Source organism: Limulus polyphemus, unplaced genomic scaffold (assembly GCF_000517525.1).
Source record: "Limulus polyphemus unplaced genomic scaffold, Limulus_polyphemus-2.1.2 Scaffold352, whole genome shotgun sequence".
NCBI classification, from domain to species: domain Eukaryota; kingdom Metazoa; phylum Arthropoda; class Merostomata; order Xiphosura; family Limulidae; genus Limulus; species Limulus polyphemus.
In genome coordinates this window covers 341136-349056 of record NW_013665962.1, presented here as the reverse complement: position 1 = coordinate 349056, position 7921 = coordinate 341136, and the positions used below count along the sequence as shown (strand labels likewise).

The window sequence follows — 7921 nt, the reverse complement described above, 5'->3', positions numbered from 1 at the left end:
ACTCTTTTACCAACTAATAGTGGGATTGACCGTCACATTATAACGCCCCCACGGCTGAAAGGGCGAGCATGTTTTTGGTGGGACTGGGATTCGAACCCGCGACCCGCTGATTGCAAGTCGAGCTCCCTAACCACCTGGCCATGCCGGGCCAGGAATTAATGAAAAACCACAGTAAACGGAACAAACTTTCAGAAGTTTGATATTGGAGAAACTAGTTTCGATACATTCGTGCGTCCTCTTCAGTCTCATGTTGTCTTCTGGCAGGAAAAAACTGGTCAACAAACGCCTATTAACACCTGATCTAGGAATTTCCTTAAGGACACAGGAGGGTCAGGAAATTATTAAGTTTAAAGTGACCTTGGAAGGTGTTGAAATTAGGCAGGATTTTGATTAAACAACTTTCGACCATTCTTCTTCTTTTTTATGTAGTTACCGGTTTTGTATAAAATTATTTTTGATTTCCAATTAAATTGATGGCCAGAATCTCTCATATAAAGAAAAATGACATTCTGGTTATCAAAACATCTAAGAAAGGAAGTTGGTCATCCTTTTCCCATTCAACTTTAAATTTGATAGTTGAGTGAAGTTTATTAAGGTTGTTGAAAACACCAAACAAAATCACTTTGTTTGGCCACACAAAAAATATATCATCCACATAAAAAAAAAAGACATATAATATGGAAACCAAAACAATGCCATTTTTCTTCATATGAGAGATTCTGGCCATCAAATTGATTGGAAATCAACAAGAATATAAATACATAAAAAAAAAATTGTCGAAAGTTGTTTAATCAAAATCCTGCCTAATTTCAACACCTCCCAAGGTCACTTTAAACTTAATAACTTCCTGACCTCCTGTGTCCTTAGGGAAATTCCTAGATCAGGGGTTACGTAGGCGTTTGTTGACCAGTTTTTTCCTGCCAGAAGACAACGTGAGATTGAAGAGGACGCACGAATGTATCGGAACTAGTTCTCCAATATCAGACTTCTGACAGTTTGTTCCGTTTTCTGTGGTTTTTCACTAGATATATAACATTACATAAAATAAGCATGCAATTCCAATGGCCTTTTATCAATTTAAACGTGATCACGGAAGCCTACAGTAAAGTATGTAGTGAAGACTGACATCGGAATCCTTCAAACAAATTTGTTAGAATTGTTTCAAACATGGAGGAAATAATTACCAGAACAGCACAGGACCTGGAATATGTTCTTATAAAATATGATTAACCTAAGTATCTGTCTTTTCAGTATTTTTCTTCATATCATGAAGTTAACTATGATTACACTCGGCCATTTCAGCAACATTTCGATGTCCAAAAGGGACTGACATGATATGAAAAAAAACCAAAAACCTGGATTTTCAGTTTTGGATAGAAGCTTATGCAATTTTGTGAGTTGGCGTCAATTTCAAAGCTTTGATTTTGATATTGTTAACATTACCAGCTTAAAAAGCAATGGATTTTTGGATCGGAGGGATCACTTTCGTAATTATAGCATTGCACCGAATTGGTTGGGTGTAATTTTGGGATTCTTTTCCGTCCTATAAACTGGAAGTTTAGAAATGCTCTGTTATTTGGCTCTACATCGTTTAACGATCTTGCTGTATGAATATTTCACTTCAGAAAAGGCTGCGCTTTATTTTTAAAGCCATAAGTCAAAAATTTTGCCATTGCACTGTAGAAAGAACGGGAATTTGCATGTAATGAAATATATGGATGCTGAGCATATTTTCAGTGGCGCCACTGCTTTAGTGTTCATAAATCGTTCAACTAGAGTACCACTAAATGCATCAGACTGACAGCACTTGTGCATACTTTTAATAAAAATCACGACATCATCGTTCCCATGTGCACATTAGCGTTATTTGTATAATGTTAAAAGAAAAACACGCTCTACATTTTTTGGTGAACAGCATGATCCATCATCTTCAGAAGACAAAGTAAGTTTGTTTATTGTTAAGCGCAAAGCTACACAATGGATTATCTGTGCTGTGGCCACTACGGGTATTGAAACTCGGTTTTTAGCGTTATACGCCTTCGGACTTACCACTCATCCACTGCGGGGGGGGTATAAAAAAGAAGACATGAGGCTCGTTTATATATTATAATTTGAAAATAAGAATAAGAAAATATAAAATTGTAGTTGATAAATTAAAAACGAATGATTAGACCTTGGCTGAACATGTGGCGAACTCTTTACATATAATTGATTGGGATAATGTGAAATTAAACAGGTGAATAAAAAAAAACGAATTAAATATAAGAGAGTCATTAGAAATTGTGAAAAACAAAATGATGATTTTGAAAATATTTAGGTTCAGGTGCCACGGAAGTGAATTTGTGGAATTCTATTTTGTAAATGGCACCACTGTACAATATGCTAATTGTACACGTATATTTACTCTAGTGCATCAAGCCATAAACGAACCTCGTGTTCTTCTTCGTCTCATAAAGATGGTGGACCATGTTGTCCACCGAAACATTTAGAACGGGTTTTTTAACATTATGAAAATAAAGTTATTGTTCTCATGGAAAATTTGATGTTGTGATTTTTCGTGATTAATTTAGAATGCTATAAACCTCTTATATAAAAATGAGACAGTTTACTAATCAGACAAAAAAATAAAAGAAAAACTATTGGACATGCATTACAACAATTAAGACATTAACAATCAATCTAAGATATTACTTGATGCTAACAGAATGAAGTTAAAGACTATGAGCACTAAACAAGAACAAGGAGGAAACAAGAATATTTCTTTACTTTCAAGTGTCTTAGGTCCTTTTTGAAGAAGCGGCTAAGCAAAAAGATTTGATTCAAGAAAAAAGACAAGAAAAGGGCTTTATATAAGCGTTCTGTAATTTAGGCCCACAGTTATTATAGAGCAATCTCACCGGAAACCCTTAGAAGTGGACAGTTCCTTCACTAAGTTGTTTTCTGTGTTCTACCTCTTGTGGTATAGCTGAACAGGAGTTTGTACTAATCCTTCAGTATTATAACAAACTTGAACAGAAATCTGATTCTTGGATAAATTTTGAAGCAAATTATCAGTGGTGGTCGATTATAATGTCTAACAAAACGATTCGCCATTTTAAACAGGTATGAAACATTACAATTGAAAACAGTATAAGAAGGAATAAATAGTAAGGGATACTTTAATTTAAAATATCTTTAAGATAATTTATAACAAATTATAGGAATTATTTAGTTTTAGAATGGAGTCGAAATGTTTCTTGATATATCTTTTAAGTTTTTTTTTTATTATTATTATTTAAATTTTCTTAGTGATGATTAAAAATAATTGATATATAGTTAACACCCTCCGGTAGCTCGGCGGTAAGATAGCTTATAACATTACAAGTCTGGTTTTGATATCCGCAGTGGCACAAGCACAGATAGTCTATTATATAGCTTTGTTCTTAAGAACAAACAAAAGAGTTACATTTTTTGCTGATTCTTTATAAATCAGTAAACGTAGTTTTATGAACGTCATCGATACAAAACTATTTTTAAAGCAAAAAAACTACTCGTTTGGCTATCTGCACTGTGCTCACCAAAGATATAGAAACCCAATTTTTAGCTTGTAAAGTCTTAAGTTTACCTTTGAGCCACTAAGAGGCTAAAACTCTGATCACACGTAAATTCAGTTAAAAGATTGATCATTCTAACCAAATCTGCTTTCATTAAGATTCTTATAATTAATCGTTCTATTCAATGACAACAATAAACTGTCATTTTTCTTTTTCCAGTTTATTTAGTTTTGTATGTTTCGCATGCGTTTTATCTTTTCAGGTCTACAATTAACATAAGTTGTTGTTGTTTGAAGTTAAGCACAAAGCTACACAATGGGCTATCTGTGCTCTGCCCACCACGAGTATCGAAACCCGGTTTCTAGCATTGTAAGTCCACAGACATGCCGCTGTGCCCCTGGGGGGCTTTAACATAAGCAAAAGCTCCGAGTGGCACAACAGTATGTCTGCGGACTTATACTGCTAGAAACCGGGTTTCGATACCCGTGGTGGGCAGAGCACAGATAGCCCTTTGTGTAGCTTTGTGTTTAGAAACAAACAACAACAATATAAACTAAGTTACCAAGAGCTACAATATTCTGCTGGTTTTTAAACTTTCCAACAGAAGATTTCCTGCCGGTTAAATACCCCACGACAAAAATATTTGTGATTTAGGTTACGCGAGTCTTCTCTAGGGAATTTTGTATCGCTTTTACATTTTAACCACTTACACTCATTCAATATTTTTGCTTTACAGTGTTGCTGAGAAGCTGTAATAAACTCAGACTTGGAAATTTTCTAAAACACAGCTTACCAATAAGTAAATAGACACTTCTGAGAATGTAAATTGACCATCTTCATAACGTCATATGCAAATAATCCACGTATAAAGACTTGTATTTCAATAAAGACTAGAAAATTCAACTAACAATGCGACAAATAAAATAATCCCGGTAATTAAATGCATTTTCACGAGAGTGCATTGAACGAGAAGATAAGTCAACGAGAAATCGCCAGGTAACTTATAATCCATGTTCGCGGTTAATATGGTAATGTTGAGAAACAGTAAATGAACAGTTACACAGTCCGATCGTCCAAATCCAACATAACGGACTACAAACGCTGTGAGAAGACGTGTGGAAAATGATCCACGTCAAACGGCCAATACTGTTGCAGGACAGACGCAAGTATGGCCCATTAATACCTGAAGTTATCTTTGTAGCATGTGCTACAATGGGAGAGTAGCTAGATAGGAGCCCTTCCTTACTCTAGACAATATCGGACGTGGACAACAGTGGACATTACAGACGATTTCACACCCCTTTGATTTGATATGCCAAAATTCTTCAATCTGCACCATCTTCATGGCAGTATTTTTGTATGGTATAGGGCGCCATTTGAGCAGGCGGACAATCACAGCTGGTGGCATGCAGGGACCTTCAATGATGCCCGATACTTAACAATCCTCGAGCAATGCTTTCTATCTGTCTTACCACACAAGATAGTATTTTCATGAAAGATTGGGCCCCTGCTCATTTAGCCCGTGTCACAAAACCATGGCTTGAAAGTTACCACTCTCCAGTTCCAGGCCAGTCGTTGGATACTAACTCTATCAAGCATGTGTGTGATCCATCCTTGATCGTTTCCTGCGAAAGAGTTCCAAACAAACAAATTACACCAGAAGTAGTGTACAATATCAAAAGCTCACATTTCATATCTTGTAAATACAATTTGTAACTATGTTTCTACCTTAAACATTGCAAAGGGCAGACTCACTAAATGTTACTGGTAATCTTGTACCCGTTGTTTCATGTTTGTTTATTTAACAAAATATCATTTCCGCTTGATTGGGTATATATATTTTCTTATTCGTAGACAGTGTGTTTCACATAAAAGTAATTCTAGAATACCATTGAGGCTTGGTTTACACCTTTGAAATTTCTTGAGCGTAATGGTTTTTGTTTAATGATTTCTGTCCTCCTCCCTCAAATTCAAATCAGGCAAAATCTCAAATAAATGATTCAATAATATGATTTCGCATTGTATTTAGTTTCTGTTGAATATCTTTATGATACATTGTGTGGTGGTCGTTGGTAACGAGATTATTACTTGTTCGTTCAACGGAGTGACTTTAACCCTCGTACTTAAACGTATTCACTGGAAATTCCGTGTGAGTGCGCTTTGTCATTTCTGTGTCAGCTTCAGTGATGAAAGAAGTCGATTACACTCTCGCGATCAAGTTAATGAAACAATTATGACGCACGTGTTATAGGAAAATTACATTAAATGTTGCTCTCGTAAATACAAGAATCACTAGGTACGCCAAGTAACTACATATTTATAAGTGTTATTTTATGAATGTTTTTTGGGTGTATAACTAACTATACGCCGTACAATTCCATATAACTTGCTTTGGAGTGGATGCTTTATAAAAGTATTTGGTGTATATTATTTTTTAATTCGGTATTTCACGGAAGTACCTAGTTCACCATTTTGTTAGGCCTGCATATATTATACTTATATGTGTGTTTAAAATCTGATGGTCAAACTTGTGACAAAAGTACAGCTATCCCGTCTCTTATCTGCAAATATTCACTGAATACAACGCTAAACACATTCATTCACACCCTTAAAAACGTGAAACTAATAATCACTTGACTTTTTATATTAAGTTTTGGGTTGGCAAACATCGTTAAATTTCGATAAGAAATATCACTAAAATGTTTAATTGGTCTTATTCAGAAGAACCATATGCATTGATTCCCTGCTTGAGTCTGTTCTCAAGACTTAGTATCACAATTTTCCACCACGCGGCGACAAAATTACTTAGTAACATATTGATGCAAAATTAAGTTGATGAATAGCCGTTAACCATCTAGTTATTGCTTAATAATTACACGACCTATTGGCTGCCGTCTTAAAGTGTTATGTTGTCAAGGGCAGTTGTGAGAAAGGAATGGTTGGAATTTGAACCGGAGGGAGGGAGGCTATGAACTAGTAAACGTGTGCTGGGCTGCTGCTGGACCCTTAATCATTCAAACTTTTATTACTGCTTTTCTATTAGCAATATAACCAAATATGGGTAACTTCAAAGCTTGGATTTTTAAGCACTTTTCCTAAGCTGTTTCTTTCTCTAACAAGCTATGCTAGTGTTAAACTATAAAGAATCGAATGTAGAAAAGCGTCCGTCTGCATCAAATCTCCATTTTTTTTGTTGTTGTTTCAAAACGCATAAGTTTGTTCGCGTGGAATACAATATATTGTGTTGTTACGTAATATGAATTCCTGAAGAGGTTTTTTTTTTATGTACCTCTTGGAGTTACAGGACGTGATTCTTGAACACTGCCCTGATACGATTCTTCAGATGTTTCTCGAGTATTCTATCAAAAAATCTTAACAAATAACTATCAACTTAGACTTACTTGTCAAACGTGTTCTGCTTTCAGTAGCATATTTGGAGGTTTAGAACTTACTTTAATCACGTTATATTTCATTACAATTTGGATAATTAAATATATAGTTTTAAGAAATTGTTGTGAATGTTTTTATTTTGTTTTTGATTAAAGGGTTTATGTCATCTGTCGTAAGGTAGAGAATGTGCTGAGTCACTTTTCATAAATTCAAGATTTAGATCATGACTGGCATATTTTTTGGTAGTTTAGATATAATAAAGTTTTAATACGTTATCGAGAAGTGATATATTTGATTGACGGGACAGTGTTGTTCGTCTTAGCCCCTCAGTGGCTCAATAGTAAATACGAGGGATCACACCGCTTAAAAACGGGATTTTGATGCTCGTGGTGGATACAGCACAGATAACCAATTGTGTAGCTTTTGCGCTTAGCAACAAACAAACTGCTCGTCTTAATGTAAAAAAAAATACATTTTCTTAAATGTTTAAGTCAATATTTAAACTTTGACTGTCCGGTAATTAATATGACAGTACAATCATGCTAAACACATATTTGATGCGCACTTTAGACATTGTTCAATAGTCAAACATCATATTCCCCAGTTGGACAGCGGTATGTCTGCATTTACTACGCTAAAAACCGGGTTTCGACACCCGTGGTGGGCTGAGCACAGATAGCCCATTGTGTAGCTTTGTATCATAACTACCAACAAACAAACATTATGATTTCAACTCGTCACTTGAACAAGCAGATGACGGGTATTTTTCCAGTAACATTACTTTGTGTTTAATAACTCCAGTAACATTACTCTGTGTTTAATAACTCCAGTAACATTACTCTGTGTTTAATAACTCCAGTAACATTACTCTGTGTTTAATAACTCCAGTAACATTACTCTGTGTTTAATAACTCCAGTAACATTACTCTGTGTTTAATAACTCCAGTAACATTACTCTGTGTTTAATAACTCCAGTAACATTACTCTGTGTTTAATAA

General features: G+C 35.0%; 1 protein-coding gene and 1 long non-coding RNA gene across 3 annotated transcripts in view; both read left to right on the top strand.

Annotated features, from left to right (window-relative positions):
• Positions 1-7921, top strand: part of LOC106457619 (ephrin-B1-like) — a 401982-nt gene that overhangs the window by 143551 nt on the left and 250510 nt on the right. The window lies entirely within an intron of this gene.
• LOC111085367 overlaps positions 2926-7921 on the top strand; it is a 13471-nt gene continuing 8475 nt past the window's right edge. The window contains exon 1 of the long non-coding RNA XR_002610216.1: positions 2926-3102. This is a non-coding gene — a long non-coding RNA (uncharacterized LOC111085367). The remainder of the gene's footprint in view (positions 3103-7921) is intronic.